At 37.4% G+C, this 21,696-nt stretch overlaps 1 protein-coding gene and 1 long non-coding RNA gene across 2 annotated transcripts in view; one reads left to right on the forward strand and one right to left on the reverse strand.

Annotated features, from left to right (window-relative positions):
* IQCJ (IQ motif containing J) overlaps positions 1 to 21,696 on the reverse strand; it is a 200,615-nt gene that overhangs the window by 97,535 nt on the left and 81,384 nt on the right. The gene's annotated exons all lie outside the window — the stretch shown is intronic.
* LOC132683315 (uncharacterized) lies at positions 15,055 to 18,807 on the forward strand. The gene is made up of 3 exons (XR_009612162.2): positions 15,055 to 15,299; positions 17,271 to 17,381; positions 18,581 to 18,807. It is a non-coding gene; the product is annotated as an uncharacterized LOC132683315 (long non-coding RNA).

The following is a 21,696-nucleotide window of genomic DNA, read 5'->3' on the forward strand; positions in this document are numbered from 1 at the left end:
TCAACCCTCAGTTTGTTCTCAGTTTTTAAGAGTCTCTTATGCTTTGGCTCCCTCCCACTCTAACCTCTTTTAAAAAATAATTTTGAAAATGACCTTTAACCACAAAACATAGGTAAAAAACTATAACCAAAGGAGATTTTATACTCAAGGAAAGAGAAATACTTGAGGAATCAGAAAATTTTGTTCTTTAAAATCTTTAAAGAAATCAAGAAGATAGTACCCATAAAATACAAATAGGAGCTTATGAAACAAAAACAAGAGAATATAAAACTAGAACAAGGAGATACAAAAAAAAAAGAAGCAATTAAAATTTTTATAAATGAAAAATGCAGTGATTGAAATTTTTAAAACTCAGTAGATGAGTAGATTTAAAAAGAGGTACAAAGAGACTTAATGAATTAGAAGTTAGAAATGAGTAGATCCCAGATAAGGCAGCAGAGAAATATAAAGGAAGGAAAATTATAGAAGAGAATTAAGATATATGGAGGATTTATTGAGAAGTTTTAAGATATGTCTATTGGAACTTCCAGAAGGAAGTAATTGCTAAGAATTTTCCAGAACTGGAGAAAAAACATGAGTTGTCAAATTGAAAAGATCACACAATACACAAGCAGAATAAATACAGTCAGATTTGTATCCATACATACCTGTAGTAAAATGGCAAAAAAAAAAAAAAAATCAATGAAAAAGAGCTATGGACAGAAAAGAAAGGTTGCTCAGAAGAAATGACAATCAATTGGCAGCAAACTCATCAGCAACAAAAGAAGCCCAAGACAACGGAGAATATCTCCAAAGTATGGGTAGGAAAACTTAGAATTTTTTTACCCTAATTAAGCAGAGAGAGTAGAAATAATGATATTTTTAGGTGCATAAGTGAGAATTATTACCCACAGATATCTGAAAGAAGGGATGCATTTGAGCAAGAAGAGAAATTATCATGGAATGTAAATATGAAATAAAAGGGACAACAGTAAGTGAAGAAATTGGTAAAATTTACTTACAAATTGAAATGTTTCTATTATAAATAATAATATAATAGAAAACGTATCCTCCAAAAATAGACAAAGCACTTAGGTTAAAGATATAAAAATCATGTTGAGTTCCAAGGACATCTCATTTCTGAACACTGTGTTAATGTCAATAGCTTAGAAAAGAAACTATAATAAAAACAGCAGGTACAATTAAAAAAGAAAAACTTAGAATTAAGAAATGATTAAAGACTAGGGGCACTTGGGTGTCTCAGTCTGTTGAGCATCCAACTCTTTATTTCAGTTCAGGTCATGATCTTTGGGTCCTGGGATCGAGCTCCGAGTCTCCTTAAGATTCTCTCTCTTTCTCCCTCTGCCCCTCTCCCCCTCTCATGCTCTTTTTCTCTCTAAAATTAAAAAAAAAAAAAGAAAGAAAGAAAGAAAAGAAAAAAGAAAAAAGAGAAATGCTTAAAGACTAAACATGGAATATAATCATTTTTGCCAATTTGAGATCTGTGTGCCATCCTAAGGGCTATCCACAGTCTGGTCCTAAAGATGGTAGAGGTGTTTATGGCAGGTGATCTAGTCTTAATAAGGTCTGCAAAGCAAGATTGCCCTAAGCCATGTACGTCTTAAATCTATTTTAATGATAGTGAGAAATCTCCTGAAGTTATATTCCCAGTCATAGGATTTGATGTGTTATATATTGTCTTATACAGTGACTTAGAAAAATAACTCTCAACTTCTCCGGTGAACCAGCACAGTACCAAAGACTATAATTGGAGTTTCTTATAAATCCTTTAGATATTGCAGGCATAATGAATAGAGATGAGTTTCATTTGAATGCTTTATCAATTATCATAAAAAGGAAACATCAACATGCCCCCTGCCTCTTTCTTTGGCTGCTCTCTGTCTAATAAGAACCTTTAAGCTTTCTGTGTCACCTCTGAGGTTAATTAACATCACTCAGAAAATATCTGAACAGAAGCTGTAGGAGACAGACCATGTGTTGTCACTTAGGAAAAGTTGCAATTAGGATCTGCAGACAAATGCAAAATTCTTAGAAATTTTACTTCAAACCAAGATAAAACCACATTATCATGAAGGAAGTGGTAATGAGTAATTTGATGCCAAATATAAAAATGTATATATGTATAACTATGGTTATATTTATAAAATTGATAAACACAGTCATAGAAAATTTGGAAATGAAAGAAAGAAAAAAATCCCATCATCTTGACATGACATTTATTGTTTCAGTTTATTTCCTTCTGATATTTTCTTCCTATGTGTACTTTTTCATGGCTGTAATCATAAGCATTTATACATTTTTATGAGGATTTAAATCACGACACTTTCCAGCTATCATTTTTAATAACTGTTCCATTATGGGAATGTACCATGATTTATTAAACCAATCACCTACTTTTGGACATTTTTAGCTACAGTATTTTGACCATTACAAAAATCAGTTCTGTGATCATCAAGCTTATAGCTGTTTTCCATATCTAGTCTATTTTCTTAGGATAGATTTCCCCAAAGTAGAATTACCAGACCAACAGGCATGAAGGTACTTATGATTCTTCACATCTATTGCTCCATTCCAAAAATGTTACAATTTTCAGTGACACCAGTGGGAGTGTTATGTTTCAGTTGACCAGCACAGATCTTGAGACTAAACTTTGAAGCAGTATCTCTCAATGGATGGTCCCTGGACTAACAGCATCAGCATCACCTGGGAATTTGTTAGAAATGGAAGTTCCCTGGCCAGCTAGAGACTTACTCAATCAGAAACCCTGGGGGTGGGGGCAGAAATCTGTTTCAAAAAGCCCTCCAGGCAACTCTGATGCACACCCACGTCTGAGAACCACTGGTTTAAAACCACTAGCCTCCAACTTTAGTTGCACATAAGAATCACCTGTGGAACTTTTAAAACCTACTGAAGCCTGAGACACATTCCCAGAAGTTCTGATTTAATTGTCCAGTATACACACATACATATAAATCATCAGGCCTCACCCCAGAATCCTTGGGATGGGGTCCAGAATCTGTGTTTAACAAGCCCTCCAGATGATGCTAATAGACATTAAAGTTTGAGAACCACTTATCTAATGGTCTGCTTGGAAAAGAACAGTCCAGTGGCTCTGGTGCACAAATGCCTATACAGTTATGTGTGCATGTGTGTATAATATTCAGATATTCGTTGTTGGAATCATAGCACTTATGTATTTTCTATTTGGATTTAAATCACAACAGTTTTCCACATTGCCACTTTTCACAGCTATCATTTTTAATGACTATTCCATTATGAGGATGTAAAATTAACTTATTAAATCAATTACCTTCTCTTGGAGATGTGTGTGTATACACACACACACACACACACACACACACACATTCATGTATGTAATCAAACCAAAAAGTATATAAATATATAAATACATGAGTATGGACAAAGACCAAGATAGAGAAATATAAGTATTGGTTAATTTTATGGTGGGGGGAGATGTTGAATGGTAACTCGTTGCTAGTTTTATCATATTTCTTTAATTAGTTAAACTAATCATGGTTCATATTTGTTCACCTACTGATTCCTAAGAATAATGACTTTAAATATAAAGTTGGGGTGTTCTGAGCTATAGAATATGTTTTTAAAAAAGAATTGGCTGATTACTACATGACTAACTTATAAAGAAAAGGGAGGCAAAACTTTCCACAAGCATAAGGAGAGATCAGTAAAGTTATTTAAATACAAGCATGCCTTGAGAATGAGGAAGACATTGCACCTTTATTAACTGAGACTGGAAAGCTAATATTAGATGATACTAAAATGACAGGTGACTTTGCTTTCACTGCTCTTTTTTTTTTTTTAACTTGGGCTTTAAGAGAAGGCTGATGAGGCATCCACAGTTAAGGCTTTTGGGCCAAGCTGCCAATGGGCACAGGACATCCAAGGTTCACTGCCTCCCTCATCTATAGTGGCAAGAAGAGTCACAACACCTTATCCCAGTTGGAATGATCTCTGACTCAGACCACCACAGACAAGTTAAAATACAAAAGGAAAGAAAAAGCAAAAGGGAAGAAACAGGAAAGGGAGAGTGAAAGAGCATTCAGGCTAGGAGTCAGGAGGGACGCCTGGCTTTTCATTTTCTGAAGATCATCTTGTTACTTACTAAATTTTTGTTTAATCCATTAAAAAATATAAAGGGCTCATTGGCTGTAGTCTCATATCAAAATAGCAAACTGGCCAAAATTGTTCATGTCCCTCTTAGTCATTAGAACTACCCCAATTAGACAAGTCCTCAAGTTATTTACATAAGTGACCATTCTCCCTGTGGGGGCAGGGAGAAGAGGGATCATATTGTTTCTCATTGCTCCTTCCTTCCTTCCTTCCTTCCTTCCTTCCTTCCTTCCTTTTCTTCCTTCCTTCCTTCTTCCCTTCCTCCCTCCATCCCTTTGTTTTTTTCCTTTCTTTCTAACTTACCTAGTAATCTTCAAAAATACAGTGAAAAAAATCCATCTTTGACACTGGACATACCTGAAGATTTCTTAACTTGGGTTCCTGGACCTCTCAGTGGAAGTATGGACAGGCTGTACATGGTCTCTGAATGACCTAACATTATAAATAATAAGTTGTGTGTAAGCGTGTTATGGATCTTTTTCTAAGGTGGAAGATCACAGGGTATATCAGATGATCAAAGATATCTGGGCACCAAGAAATGTTGCTAACCACTTGCTGACATAAAGCAACCTTCCTTCTAGAATTGAGTCTCCAAAGTACATTCAGAAAGTCAGTTCTGGAAATGGTGGAAAACTATCTACTTGTAAATACTGAACCAGATGGTGAGCTGCTGAGGTGTGCTGGCCTGACAATGGATGATCTCAAACAGGTTGGAATTTTCATATCTTACCCTCTCTAAACCACATTTGAAGATAGCTAAACACCTCAGGGCTACTCCCTCCTTTGCTCTATATATCCACTGAATCTAACTCGCTAAATAACCATCAAGTTCAAGGAGTACAATTGGGCCCCAGTAATCTAAGCTAGACTCAGGACCTTAAAAGGTAATGGGGCAACAAGCCAAAGCTCCCAATGCCTGTCTTTATTCCTGTTTATTCTAACAACTTGCTAGAGCTATGATGTGATTAAAAACATGGGCATTAGGGTTATTTAGACTCACATTCAACATTTATTTCTAAATTATATGTTCTTTGACAAGTTGCAACGAGGTGTTTTTTTTCTTAACCATCTGAGCCTTGGTTCCTCAATCATAAGACAGGAATACCAAAAGTATCTCTGCTATATAGCCAAAATGAGGACTGAATGAAGTAATGCATGAAAAGAGATCAGTACAGTGTCACAGTGTCCTTGAAAAATGTTATATGAGTATTTTTTAAAGTAAAAGTTGGATATTATACCATAATTACTATCAGGATCATTGTGAGAGCTTGGCCAGTCTGGCACTGAGAATAATCCTCATGCAAGAGTAACTTCAGCTATTTGGATCCACTGACTCTGTTAAACTAAAATTTTTTGGCAGGGGTTGGGGGGACAGTGTTTGGATTTTGTTTTTAACATAAGGCTTCAAAATATTTTAAGAGTAGTAATAACCAACAGGTTATTTGAAGATAAATCAAACTAATAGTTCAGCCAGCAACTGTCTGTAATGTTAGAAATAAGCTATTTCATGCAACAATGAGAGGAAGATGTGCAGAGTGTGCTATTACTAATCTCATGGATGAAATAACAAATGCACTTAGAGGCTGTGAAAAAGTCAGTCATTTATATGTCTGCTCAAAATCTGATGGTTTTGTTAAAACATATGTACAGTCAGCTATGACCAATGAAACCATTTCTAAGATCACTTTGTACTGGTGGTTGTGGTAGATGGGGAACCACAGTTATATTTCACTGAGTTTTTATTTTAAAATTTTACATCACAAGTGTAACTGACAAAAGGTTTTAAAACCATTAATCACTTGTAAATCACTTGCAAATTAAATAGTGTGTACACTATAGGAAGACTATATGTGGGAGTCTCTGCTCTTTGCTGGTTCATGTTTTAGAAGGACTTCCTTCAAAAAGCTTCTTCAAGTTCATTCTCATTCTAATCTTCCTCTCTGAAGCATCCCCACTCAAGCTCACAGTACACAGTGAAAGGAGATGAGTAAGCCGGGATTCAAAACAGTAGGCATCTTCTACAGATGGGCCTCAAGCAGGACTGGTTGGTCTCACAACCTGTTCCCTCAACAAGATCGACATCCTCTAGCTTGCACTGCATCCTCTTCTCTGAGGCCATGCACATTTCCAGAATGAAAAAAATAAAATGAACTAAAAGGCTATTCTCTCTCTAAGCCTAAGGATTTTACTGATAGCATCCACCAGTCTTCCTTATCTGTCTTGCCTGCTCTATTCCATCCAGGTAATGCAAAACTTCTCTGAAAACAATAAGGATCCCAAAATAGTTTAGAGCCCTGTAAAATAAAGTTTTATCTCTTGTCTTTTCTCCTCTTCTTCTCTGTCATAACCAGGATCCAATCATCTTACCCAGGCCTTCACATCAGAGATAGCTTTGGATGAAGACAAAATTTGTTTTGTGAACACAAATGAGCTTCCTGAGATATAAGATTCATGAAAGTAGGGATCATGTCTGTTTTGTTTGCTATTGTAATACCAGGGCCTGTCACATGAAGGAAACTCAATTAATATTGACTGATTAATGAATTCAAGAATTCTGCTTGAAAATACCATCTTCTGTCTTCTAAAGAATTCATGACACCTGAAATTCTCACCTTTATTGGCTTTTTTAAAGCATGGCATTATATTGCAAGATTGAGATTCAAATGTTACCTGTAAGGACAATGCTTTAAGTTATGACCCACTGAAAACTTAACTCAATTTTTTAAATAAGCTTTAATGTATTAATTAACCTAATATATTTATTTTAATGCATTAATTAATTCAGAGCCCACTGAGAAAGAGACAAAAGACAGAGAAATTGTGAATTACAATGCTGTGGCAAAAACTCTAAACTGAAAGTGGGGAATTCAAGCTCCATCAAATAGATGACCTGTTTTCCTTGTTAAAAAATGTAAAGAAAGTATTCTGGCTTGCCTTGTTGACAGGATTGCTATTGAAGCAAACGACATAAGGAATGTAAAAACTCATTTTATAAAGAGCTATAGATATACAAGAATTTCTCACTAGCTGGATCCAGTGGTCTTTTATGTTTAGATGGTAAGAGATACCTGTGCTAGGATTTTAGGCAACCAGAATGTCCTCACCTGATAAAACAGAGGAAAAAAACAGGGGTCAAAGATGAACTCTGCCACTTCCCAGTTTGACCAAAGGCTGCCTGTATGTGCAAGACCATCAGCCAGACTAGGAAATACAGTAAAACTTTGGATTGTAAGTTGTTCTGCAAGTGTTCTGCAAAATGAGCAAACATTTCTAATAAATTTTAACTGGATAAATGAGCAATGTCTTGCAATGCGAGTAGTACATGATGCCCAATGTCAAATGATCAAAATTGACCCAATGTTTCTTGAAATTTGCTTTGATGTACAAGTGATTTGGATTACAAGCATGTTTCTGGAACGAATTATGCTCACAAACCTAGATTTTACTGTATTGTGGTTGCCTCCTACGGAATTTAATTTTATGGTATGGTTAGGGGTAAGTTCCCATCATTTTCACATGTATCATACACATGTCTCTTGGCACCAGGATCCGCCCCAACTTTCCAGGAGACATTTCCAATGACCTCTAGGAAGTCATGCCAGGGGAGCATATCTTGAGTATCAAAATATTCTTCCATCTTCTAGGAAGAATGCTGAGCCTCTGTGGGTCTTAAAATCAACTACAGACTGGTTAGATGGAGTCATTCAGTCTCCCTTTGCATAAAGTATTCCTGGAAACCTAAGAAAGCATCCACCTGCCATCACACAGCAGCAGAACTAATAAATACATATATAAATGCCCCCCAATTATGTGTTGCACTTGGTGCTAAGAAGAGTAATATTTCCAAATTCCTGAACTAATTCTCTCACATCAGACCACTTAATTTATTTTGGGAAGTGAGGGAGCTAACATTAAAGTTTAACTACAATCCGGTGCCAGCAAAGAATCCGCTTTTCAGAAGCACCCAAGACTTTTGCTAACATAATTTTAACTCAAAGAACATAGAAAATGGATTACAAGAATCTTGTGCCGATGGATGTCAGATTGGAAAAGCCATAGCTAAGGAATTCTAACTGTATTCTCTGTGTTCCATGGTTAGTTTGACCCAGGTCTAAAATTGCACCTTTGAAGATTGTGGCATTGTTGATGAAAGTTACAAGCGTAGGAAACAGAAAAGTATGATGTAATTTTTATAAGTTGTGTGAGTTCATTTAAAGTTGGATGGAAAGTTGTCTAATTTTTTACATGCTGCAGACATTTAAAAGGAAGGTTTGTTTGGAATTTTTTTAACACTGAAAATGGTTGCTTAGCAACTCCTTCCTGCATTGCATGATGCTGTTTTCATTTCCACCTGCTGGAGTAAAGCATCAATAAAATTATTTCTTTGCAAATCAGAAAAGTGGGAAAATGAGCCAATGACTCAAATGAATGCATGAGACACTTGTAAAACTCCAAAGACTTCCAAAGACACGTACGCAAAATATAACAAAGCAAATAGATGTTATATTTTACAAAATGTACTTTAACAAAATTTAACAATAGCCCACTCTTCCCAAAATGAGGCTGTTTCAGTATAGTTTCTGTTGTAACTGAAAATGTGTTCAGACAGAATATGTAATTGCCTGTGTGATAAAATCTGAGGGATAACCCAGAAAGTTCTGCCATCCCCAAACCTCCCATTGACACACAGTACCCAGAATTACTACCCTTGGAGGTGGTCCCTGAGTTGCGAGTTTATATTCAGAAGATCTTGTCAACATGATGTGCTATCTGGAGGGCTAACACCTTAACACTGTGATATGTGCTATAATCACACTATATATTTGGGCTTGCACATGTATGTCCAGAAGATTTATTTTCCTCACAAGGCAGTTGAGCTTAGGGTATGCTGCCCTAGATGCTTCAATCATAATGAAGACATCCAAATAGTATACATGGCAAAGACTGCTAACTGCATGCCTATATCCATTTCCCCTTCTTCTATAGCTGTAGAACACTTAATTTTCAGCTTGGTACATTTCTCAGTCTCCCTTGATTAGAAGTGAACTTGAGCCAAATTTTTCCCAAAAAGATGTAAGCACCAGTATTATGTGGCAATAGATTTCATTTAAAACACTGCTTGCAGACACTCATTGCTCTCTTTGTCTCCATCCAGTTCCCTGGAAGAAAGATGTCATTGCTGGAGCTTTAGCAGCCACTGTAGACCCTAAATTCAAGGGCCAAATGTAAGGATAGTGGAACCAAAATCTGAGAAATACATAAACAGTGTACACTCCAAAACCTCTTTGGAATGACTAGAGAAAAATAAGCCTCCATTGTATATAACACACCATTATTTTGAGTTTTCTGACTCATGTAGCTGAATCCCAGCCTAATTATAGTAGGCTGATACAATAAGGCAAAGCTTGATTGAAAGAGTATGAACGTACTTTCCCCTTATACTTTCAAAACAATAATACAATGTACCTGAACCTCAGTAGCAAAGAATAAATGGACACTGCCTACTTTACAAATATCTGATTTATACAAATCAAATACTGTAAAAGGCAGGTCAGTAAGGAAGCAAAAAGTCTGGCTAGAGACTGGGGTTTCTTTCTTTTTGTAGCAAAAAAGCCAGAAGTGATCATGACTCTGATAGAGCAATCAGGGACAAGCTTTTGATATGACTCAGTTACTATGAACTTTTATGGCCCTTGTAAGTTACATGGAGTAAATTTCAAAGAGGTTCAAAGGGTGAATCTAGCTTGCCAATTGATTCACTGAGAAACATAGTTTAATCACACCTTAAATTCATTTCCATATTTTCTTTTTCTAAATCACCTTGAATATTTATCATAGACTTAAAGCCTCCTGGACCCAGCAATTAACTACTTCCATACTTGCACTGAGATTGGCTTCCAAGCTTTTGTAAGTTCCAATAGTTAATCAGTATGGCGTCGTGGCAAGAGAAAACACTCTTTCTGGTACACATATTTAGAGCATGGATCACAATCTTGCTTGTATCTCAAGCATAATGTATTCAGTGTACAAGATGTGGGAACTGCAGCCACACTCTCCAACTTCAATATGGCTCTGTCAGTGGCCAAAATGAAGAAATCAGGAGACTATAGATGCTGGAGAGGATGTGGAGAAACAGGAACCCTCTTGCACTGTTGGTGGGAATGCAAATTGGTGCAGCCACTCTGGAAAGCAATGTGGAGGTTCCTCAGAAAATTAAAAATAGACCTACCCTATGACCCAGCAATAGCACTGCTAGGAATTTATCCAAGGGATACAGGAGTACTGATGCATAGGTGCACTTGTACCCCAATGTTTATAGCAGCACTCTCAACAATAGCCAAATTATGGAAAGAGCCTAAATGTCCATCAACTGATGAATGGATAAAGAAATTGTGGTTTATATACACAATGGAATACTACGTGGCAATGAGAAAAAATGAAATATGGCCTTTTGTAGCAACGTGGATGGAACTGGAGAGTGTGATGCTAAGTGAAATAAGCCATACAGAGAAAGACAGATACCATATGGTTTCACTCTTATGTGGATCCTGAGAAACGTAACAGAAACCCATGGGGGAGGGGAAGGAAAAAAAAAAAAGAGGTTAGAGTGGGAGAGAGCCAAAGCATAAGAGACTGTTAAAAACTGAGAACAAACTGAGGGTTGATGGGGGGTGGGAGGGAGGGCAGTGTGGGTGATGGGTATTGAGGAGGGCACCTTTTGGGATGAGCACTGGGTGTTGTATGGAAACCAATCTGACAGTAAATTTCATATATTAAAATAAATAAATAAATAAATAAATAAATAAATAAATAAATAAATAAAATGAAAAAAAAATATGGCTCTGTCACTGATGTGTGACCTTGGGCAGGTTATATGTACACCATGCCTAAGTTTCTTCACCTGTAAAATGATGGCAATAACCATATCTACTTCATAGAATGGCCATGAGAAGCAGATGAGATAATACATAAAAATGTATAGAATTGTGTTGGGCATGTGTCAAGTGTTCAATAAATCACAGCCATAATGAATTTCTCTTCCATTTAGCACAAGGTCAGGTAGGGGAGGGTTAAGAGCAGGTGAAGGTATGGGTCTTGGTGGTAGGGCCAAGGCAGCATCTCTTTCAATTACTTGTTCCAGTCCTAAGTTTGGACAAACTTAAATCCACAAGAAAGAAAAATAGAACATGCAGGAGAATCAGTAAGTTAAGAACCCAATCTCTCTTTGGAGCCTAACATCTTTGAGCTGTGGACAATTTAACAGTCTGGTGAAGACTATGATCTCCTGAGAACAGTGTTCATAGATACAGAAAATAAAGTACAGAGGGTCCTTAGAAGCTAATTAGAATGATATATAATCACTAAAATATTTTTAAAAGCACAACTGTAATTATGTAGTACCTGTGCTTCATTATTACCACATTAAATAATAAATATCTACCTGTATTGAGTGTAATTATTTTCTGTATTTTTGATGCTCTGGCATTTGGGAACTTAATCCTGGAGAGCCCCTTCCAGGGCTAGGTAATTCCTAGAGATAGCAAAGTACTCCCCTAAAAGCACAACTTTGATATGCAAGCCAACCAATCCAGAGCCAACACCCTCAACCATCTCCTTTATCAAGGAGCCATCACACACCAAGCCAATATTCTCCCTACCCAAAATAACCCCAGGCCACGTACAAGACAACTAGGGACTGCTTCTATTGCCCAGAGCTTGCTAAAATTATTCAAGCTACCCAATCCTAAATTTACTCAGTATACCTATCCCTGCCTTGCCCATCCTTTCCCTTAAAAACCCCAATAAAGGCTTTGGGCCATGCTCTCCCCTCTCTCCTTCTGCCTCCTAACCAATCCAGATGTTCCACATATGGCCCTGCATGGTGTGGCATGCCTTCTATTACTAGAGATTGGTGAGCATAAACTTATTCTTTTATGACAGCCATTTCGACGTCTGTGTGTCTTACCATACTGGATTAAAATAAATCCTGGATACAAATTTTAGAACACTAGCAGTAGATATAATTAACTTCATCATTTCAATATAATGATGAGTATAAATGATGTTTTGGAATATTTGCAATGGCTATAATGTGACATTATATTTATGCTTTTTTATGCTTATATTTATGGATTATATTTATGCTTTTTTAAGTAACAAAGACACAGGTACTGCCAATTCTACTATGGTTTTGCTTACATTCACAATTAAAGAGAATGTTTAATTTCAGACAGAAGTTAGTAAAAATAAAACTGTGTATTTCCCATCTAAGTTCAAAGATCCCTGAATTCTACGATCTGTGCATCCTAAAGTAAGAACTCATGTAAACAAATATAACTGGGTTTTTTTTGTTTTATTTGTTTGTTTTTTGTTTTACTCATTATAAAACTCAGGTCAGATTTGGGTTCTAAGAGTTCCTGAAACTTTCCTTGTAGACAATCACCAAGGAAGGAAGGCTAATGACATCACTAGGGAAGCTTCACTACTCTGAATATACAAGACTTCTTGTAATTGTTTAGAATCAGAAGAATACACAAAAACCTAGTGACAGTGGTTATTTGTATGAGGCGCCACAGGGATCATGCAGATGGTAGACAAGGACAGGAGAGAAATTGTTATCTTTTACCTTTATACATACTTATATCTATATAAATTCCCATAGATATATATATATATATATATATATATATATATATATATATATATATATATATATATATATATTTTTAAACTAAGATTATATGGCTATAACACCTATTTTTAAAAAATCTTTCAGAGAATGCCTGCATGGTTTTACCTCATACCTACTAATAGGTTAGAATGAGTTCATTACTCACATTGTATAAAGATAAATATTTGCTTACACAATAATATTGCCTAAGGCTTCCTGTGACCAGAGACATTATAAAATGTGTGTTTTTACTGAAGAAAATAAAGACAATCATCAGAAATAAGCATATACAGGACAGAGGCAAGAGACATGAAACTTAGACTCATAAATTTTGAAGAAAGCCACTTATAAACAAGTGATTTTGAACAGACTACCACAACTTGTAAAACAATTCTGGTCAGTTGATTGTAATTACCTGTGAGAGGATGGTCCACTGTGCAAACAATGTGTGACAAATTCCAAATTCTGAGCCAGCTTCCCTGAACAACAACCCTTCTCCCTTCACTTCTTCTCCTCAATCTCATCCTCCTCTCTGGAACTGTCCAGCCTTTGCGTGTTCAGGGAATACAAATTAAGTTCAACATTAGACTAAGCAAAACACAATTAGGAAGGTAAATCTGCCACTGCAAAGATCTGGCAGCACAGTACAAAGCCAAATTTTAACTGACTTTTGGATTATCTGCTAGTTTGAACACTGAGTCCGTTGGTAGAAAGTATCTATTAGTTTAAAAAATTTTTTTGCTATTTAGACAAAAGAAAATGGGAAATAGCCACTTGCTAGCTTCCATTTGGTAGCCAGGTTGGGAGATGAGTCTTTATAAGTTACCAACTCCTGGATGGGCTCAAAATCCTTGCACGTCTTTTTGTTGACCATGGCACTGGTTTTTGCAGTTTTATTTTAGCACTGGAACCTTCAATACCTTCTAACCCCAGCCCAGGGCCCCTGTCAATGCCCACTTCTTTCAAGAAATCTTCACGGCTATCTCTTACTTCTTCACACCTCTGTGACATTCACTTGAACTGGCCATTTTATTCATTTCTTGCAAACATATTCAATATTCCCAATAATATTAGAAGCTCCTCCAAGGCAGAATCCAGTTTTGTCTTAGATATCTCTCATTTCTAAGATCTAGCACATAGCAGGGCTTAAGAAATATTTGATGAAAACATGTAGGGAATTAGATAAAATCAGGAGGCTGTTAAAATGCATAAAGAGTGCTAAATATGTGTATATATTTAGAAATGAGATGGCATGTGTTCAGTGTCTCTGGCATTCCTTTCAGGTATATATGTATGGCTACAGCTCAATTTTCAAAATAGGTTGGGTAATTTTAACACTAGCCAGAAAAGGCAAATTTCACTACCTCAGAGATGATCTACAATCATGTAGTAGATGTTCACTGAGTACCAGTCTGGTGTCTGTACTGTTGTTAGTTTGGCTAAATGTGTAATAATGTTACTTTAAAAAACTATAAATTAATTATTATTTTATTTTACCTAAAATATTAGCTGTTTTATAGAATTTCAAGTGATTTGTGTATTTTAAAGCCTTAAGATATTCAGTTTCTACAGTAATCCTTTAAAATGGCAAATTAAAATTAGCACATTAAAATTTGCCTGAGTGACTGGAAATTCATCCACACAATTTATTTTCTCATGTCAAAAGTTTAGATAAAAACCATCTAGTTTAAAAATTCAAATCTTTTCTTCTGTGATACCATCAAAGACTACACAAAGACAGTGTTAATATTTTAGAAGGAGTACATGTGGTCTTCTGTAAAGTTCATGGAGGTGTAAGGTGGGACCTATATTATCTAAATGTTTGGCAAGAAAAAATGATGGATTAGTTGCTGCCCTTCATTGAACAGCAGACAGAAGCATCATTCAGCAAAGATTACCACAGAAACTGTACCCTCGTGTTCAATGAAGGGAATTTCTGCTTCATTTCCTACCAGGATCTCAGGTGCACTGGCTTGGAAAGGGGGGAAGTGTGGAAACAAGGAGGGAAAGGCTGAAATGAGAGTGAGGGAGACAAATGTGAAGGAGAAAGTCAAATGAAAGAGAGGGAGATAAAGGAAAAGGAGAGAAGACAGAGAGAGGAAAGAACAATAGAAGGAAAAGATGTGAGGAAATAAGAAATCTATTTATGTATTAGAGGACAGTGAGTGCTTAACATGGCCACTGGCTACACCTATGACACCACAATGCTAAATGACACCCTGTCCAGAGACAACCTGACCTCATTATAGCTTCAGAGAGATTTTCAACCAAAGGAGTTACCAGAGGTATCAGTCCTGAAAGGGCATCTTGGAGTTTAAGGAAGCCTTGCTGAAAGACATAGGCCAAGCCCTTAGAACTGCCTGAGAGGCAGAGGCCCAAAGAAGCCAACAGTGGGGCGTAAGGAGGAGGCTCCTCCTTGGACATGATGTCCAAGCTCACATGCCTCAAAGTGTATAGAAGTCTCTGCACCTGACAAAAGGTTGGTGGATCAAAGTGATCAAAAGTTGAAAATTATCAAAAGTGATTCATGAATAATTTAAATATTTTATTTTAAATAAAAACTTATCAATGTACATCAATATTCTACCCCTTGATGGTGAGTAAAGGCCTTTCTTTGAGCATGGATGCACTAACTAGAGTCCCACACCCGCAATGCCAGAGCACTGATTTCCAATTTAGATTTCTTTAAAGTGGGACCAAAACTAATAAGAAAAAAACTGTGAAGCAATTTGAGAGTGAAATATTTCTAATGATTTTTATCATCCCCTTAATGTTGCACATTGTTTTGCCTACAACCAATTTGACAGTGTGTTTGTGTGTGTGTGCATGTTTTGAAGCTTAGTTTTTAAAAATCTTTCCAAAGGATTTGTAATGAGTAAAGTTCTTAGTTGCAAACAACAGGATTCATTATGACCGATTCATTAAGAAAAGGAATTTATTAAGAGATATTTGGAGATGCAGAATTTGGAGAGGGAGAAGATATACAAGTAGCTATAAACCAAATTTTCAGGAATTACGCTACAGAACTGAGCTGAGGAAACTGCCACCACAGCTAACTCTGGAACCTCAACACGAAATAGATGCCCCACACCCAATCTCATGTCCATTAGTTACAGGGGCACCTGACTGGCACATCCAAAGTCACAAGAGAAATGGAAACATCAGAAGGAATTTAGGGGCGCCTGGGTGATTCAGTTGGCTAAGTGTCTGACTTTGGCTCAGATCATGATCTCATGGTTTGCGAGTTCAAGCCCCACGTTGGGCTCTGGGCTGACAGCTCAGAGCCTGTGGTCTGCTTCAAATTCTTTGTCTCCCTCTCTCTGCCCCTCACACCCGCTCACACTGTCTTTCTCTCTCTCTTTCAAAAATAAATAAACATTAAAAAAATTTTTTTAAGTTTAAGAAGGAATTTAAAAGATCTTGGATAGTAGGACAGATGCCCATTATAACTTTTTAACCGAATATTCATAAAAATCAGCAATTCTTTCACACTTATTTTTCATTAGTTAGTTGATGAAATATTTTAACTAAATTACATAATTATAATATTAAATACAACTAGAATACAGTGGACACTGGTCATTGCCACATCTCTAGTACCTGAAATGATACCCAGTCTGGAGTAGATGATCAAGTATCTACTGAATAAAAGAATGAACTGGAATGAATAGACATGGTAACCAGGACTCTTGCGAGCACACAACTCAAACAGTTGTAGCAGACATTCATAGGCATTATAACCCTGAAATCTTCACTGTGCTGTTGGCATCTGTTAGGTTATTTTATAGAGGAAGTAGAGAGTTACAGTTATTTGGGGAGTTGATTAAAGAAAAGTTAATTAAGAGATATTCTACAGAAAATTTCTATACTCTGCCATTAAGGGATAGACTTTTAGGATGCATGGTAAGATTTTTATTTTCTTTTCCTTAAAGTTTATATCCAATTATGCATAATTTTCATAACTCTATCAAACCATTATTGTACTGACCTACATTACAGTACTATGAGAAAAAGAACAGACATCCTATTTTACATTTGATGTGGCTCATTGTGAGTAAATGACTTATAATATTTATACAGCTGAAATCTGGCAAAGCCAAAACTAACTCCCAGACCTGTGTGTTCCTAGTTTGGTGTCTCTTCTACCTCACTACCTACCTTTACGCCTTTGCACAAAATGGCCCTGACAGCTCTCCAAAAATGAGTAACCTACAACATGCTGCCTTATCTCATCTCTTTGCAATAGATTCTTTTCTACAAGGTAGGAGATAAAGAAATATTGAAATTTCCATATGCTGTTTGTAAGCAAATTATTAATTCATTGAAGCTATTGTTGGATTTACCAGACTATGATGTAATTATTTGCTTCTATTTCTATCTTCCTTACTATAATGGAAATTGGGGTTGGGGAGAGATTATTCCTATTTATTCTTTGCACTCCTCCCCCCAGGCTTCTGGAGTCCCCCAAGAACTCCCCCCAGTTCTCAGGATTACAAAGAAGATGGAGAGACAAAGATAGGCTGGACATCACAGTGGGGGAAAGTGCTTTGAGAAAACACAGGTGGGTGGCTACAGAAATTCTGAAGACAGAACCAAGCCAATCAGACCAAACTAAAAGGCATAGGCCAAGTAGGCTGGATTCAGGACTCATGGCAGGAGACCCTCCACCCAAAACACAAAGTGGACTGGCATTCAGGAAGGACACATACAGAGGATGGGTGTGGGCTTCCCAGACCACTAGGCTAAGATTACTGTTTTCAGGAAAGGGACCTCTTCTCTTTGCCCTGAATTTGAGCAAACCTCCTAATGGAAGAGAGATTCTGCTCCTTTAAAAAGAGCAGGGCTCTGGGGGTGTCTGCCACCCAACTTTGGTGTGTGAGAGGAAGAAAGTGGAAGGCAATATGGGAACTAAAACCCTGGCACCAATTCTACTCCCCAGCATCTTCCCATAGAGCTCCCCCACCACTTCACTACCTCATTTGAAAAGGCCTGACAGAGGGGGTACCTGGGTAGCTCAGTCAGTTGGGCATCTGCGTCCTGATTTCAGCTCAGGTCATGATCCCAGGGTCGTGGGACCCAGCCCCGTGTCAGGCTCCGCACTGTGTGTGGAGCCTCCTTAAGATTTTCATTCCCTCTCTCCCTCTCCCTCCTTCTTTCTCTCTGTCTCTCTCTTTCTCTGTCTCTCTCTCTCTCTCTCTCTCTCTCCCCCTCTCTCCTCCACCTTCTCTCATATAAAAAAGAGTAAAGGCCTTAATAGAGTAGGCACATCTCAGAGTAGGGGATGGAATATTCCTCTAAAAGCAGAACTATAAAAGCACCAAGGTAGTTGTTTGATATATGGAGTGACTCTCTCTGAGGACTGAGTAGGTAGGCAGGAGAGGAAGGTGCCTTAATGATGGGTAGAGTGTGCTTATAAGGAGGCATCAGAAATAAAAGCTGAGGGTGGGTCTGCCTAATAGACTCACTCGATCATTCCACACTTGCTGCTTCAACAAATGTTCACTGCATAGTTATGGTGTGCTGGGCATTATACTAGGATACGGAAGGCACAGAGATGAATAAGAAGCAGTTCCTTACCCTCAACATACAGAAACACAGCACGTGTGTGTGTGTGTGTGTGTGTGTGTGTGTGTGTAGCAAGGGCAATGCAATAGATGTACTGGTTCCTAACACATATCCCCTTGGTTCTCACTGCTCTAGCACATATCTATGCGTTCTACTGAATGCATCTGCAATTCTCCACCAGTCTTCTTTTCACAGCCAGGCACAGGCCAGAAGTGACAAGGATTCAGTACCTCCAGGAGCAGTCCTCTGTCCTCAGCCAGTGACAGATGGGAACAAGAGGATATCATTCAGCTGGCTTCTCCCTGTGTGGCCTAACTCTGCACTGGCTCCCAGAGTCCCGAAGCAGGCTCCAGTCTCAATTGCCCACAGTAAACTGCTTATAATATACCTTCCATTGGCTTCCTTCACTTCCTTCTCACGCACTTTCCTACCAGTACTTCTTGGAATCACTTCCCAAAATACTACTTGCACTCAAATTGCTGACTCAGAGTTTATTTCTGGGGAAATTCTCTAATCCAGGCAATCAGTTACCAGTTCTGGGGAGGAAATGAGCACTTTAACCTAAGTTTAAAGGATGAGGACATACGTAATAGTAGAGAGAATCAAGGTGTCAGTGGGTAAGACATGCTGGCATTTTAGGCAAATATAGCAAGTGCAAAGAAAAGATACCAAAAGAACTTTCATGGTGAGTGGAGAACTTAAGGGACTTTGGAATGGCTGGGGTATAAAGTGAAGGGTGGGGAGAAGTGACAGGAGAAGTAGGAGAAAGAGCATCTCCCTGCCCTGTGAGACCTCGGTAAAGAGGCTTGTTTTCTCCTGCAAAACACAGACTCAAAGCTTGGGGTCAAATGGGGCATAAGAACAATAGGATCAGCGGAATAAATCCCTTCAATCCAATTTATTTAAGAGTGCAGTGAATGAGAATAAATGGTAACTCCACTCTCCTGAACAATGCTTACAACAGGACTGTGCTAGGGTTTTCAAAAGCCCAGTTAAAATGAATAACACTTTCTCAGAAATATCACATTCTCATTATAGTTCTCTGTTCTCTTCCTCTTTCACCTGGAGAAGTCTTAGAATTAGCCCCCAAACAGCCTCTTAATGTTTTGCTAATAATACAACCCCACCTGGAAGCACCCAAGAGCAATCTGGAATAGGAAAAAAAAAAGTTCTATTTTTAAAATGCCAGCAAAAAAAGACGCTGCCTGTGAAACTGTACCATAGAAACTGTTCACATCTAATATTTGAAAGAGCTACTGTTGGTATGAATAATTCAAAAACAGCTCCAGACAAATGATCCTGGGATTATATGGAAATAGAAAAAAACCTCCGGAGTCTGCCGCTCCTTTTATTAAAGCCTGGTTCACATTGAACACTGTTTTCTCTGGGGTTATTTCTACTACAAATGAGCAGTCAATAAGGCAGAATCTCTCCACCATCACGCTGACATGCGAGCCAGAAGGGAAGTCATTTTGATCTTCTATTCATTTTTACCTTGTAAATTATTAACTAAAGTAGATTGGGTAAAAATTAAAAGTAAGCAAATTAGTCTTCATTTGTTTATTTTAATTATTTAGCAGGCTCACAAGCTTCATTACAAAATATACAGGAGGATGAATCCTCCCCTAACTATTTGTTGTTTGCTGCACAGATCTGACATAATTAAGAACTGCTAGAGGTGAGTGACACCTATACGTTAAATGAAAGGGGGTGGCTTTGGTGATCCATATTATATGGTTGACATCAGGCTCCATTCTGACTCTGTTAATTATAGCATTGCTGCCAAAATGTGTCAGAGCCATCCCAAGCAGTGGGTGCTGTATGTGTGAATGTCCCTGAAAGCTGAAATTCTATACAACCTTTAACATTACCCATCTTAAGTAAAAGCACTTGTAAGAAAAATCCCTCTTTTACAATCACATTTTGGCTCTCAATGTGTTAATAAAGCCATTAGGTAGAGGTGATTTTGCAATGTCAAAAAAAAATGACTTTGATGGCGAGAGAATCCTTGATGAAAAATTTCACTACCATTAGTGCCTCTAAGAAGTAAATAGGACTTCTCGGTTTCAATGTATTTAAGTTAATGGATCACTTCATACTAGAAAGATGTCAATATGTAGGAGCTATCAGATAAAATGAGTCTGGATATTTAAGCTTGCATCTTACAGATTCTCTCAAGGATATCCCAAATGAAGTTTTCAGTTTGTACATAAAATAAACACACTGAGAACTGACACCAGGGGATCATATCAGATATATGCATTTATTACTCCTGTCACCTAATAAATTTGCTTATTTAATCATGATCTTTCAAAATACTCAACATGTAACGTAATAGTGTGGGGAAATTGGGGCAAAGGGACAATAAGGTTAGAAAATAAAAAGAGAACTAGGAAGGAGGCCGTGAGATCTTGTACAAGGCCTCAAATTTGGCTCTGAGCTTCCTAGCAGCCAAAGATAAAGAGGAAATATTATTTTCAGGAGGAAACACTTATTTTAAGAGGAAACATTCATTTTAAGATTAGTTATAAGAGTCACAGAACCCATGAGAAAAAAGACCAGTAAATGAAGAACAAAGTAAATGTAACAATATAGCCAAGTCAGATGTTATTCAGCTTAGTTCAACAAAAGAACATACCAGAATATGTAGAATGCTATAAATTAATGGTTCTCAAACTATAGCTTGTTAAGTATCACCTGGAAAACTTAGAGAAGCACAACTATTGGATCCCACCTCTAGAGATTCTGATTTAGTAGGTTTAGACTGGGGCCAAAAATATGCATTTTGGACAAGTTCCCAGGTCCTCCAGATGCTGCTGGCTCAGAGGCCACACTCTGAGAACCATAGCATAAATGGATTTGCCATTTTATAGTTCTTTCACTATAGTTAGCATCCTTAGAGACTTTATGCCATGCCCTTTCTTGTACGTTTCAGAGAGAGATCCAGTTGTAAAAATTGTGTAGACAAGAATTCATATATTGGTTATCTTCGAATAAACCAAGACACTTGATAAAAAATTCAATCACAGTAATTATTTCATAACATTAATGCTTACATCACATCCCTCTTCTTAATAACCCACCCCCAATCTAACCAATCTAACTTTTCTAAAAGACAAGTTGTAGAAGGATTGACTGAGATTTGTGTAAGGTCACCAAGTCTGTTTGCAGGATGTTCAGAACCTAGGTCAAGTTCAATCCCTAACAAGAGCATAACGTTCTGAGAATGAGAACAGATAAAGTCAATGAAATTGATACTTGTTACTCGGAGGTCTTGGATTTTCTGTCCTGATGTGAAAACATCACCTATT

Source organism: Panthera onca, chromosome C2, assembly GCF_046562875.1.
Source record: "Panthera onca isolate mPanOnc1 chromosome C2, mPanOnc1 haplotype 2, whole genome shotgun sequence".
Classification (NCBI taxonomy): domain Eukaryota; kingdom Metazoa; phylum Chordata; class Mammalia; order Carnivora; family Felidae; genus Panthera; species Panthera onca.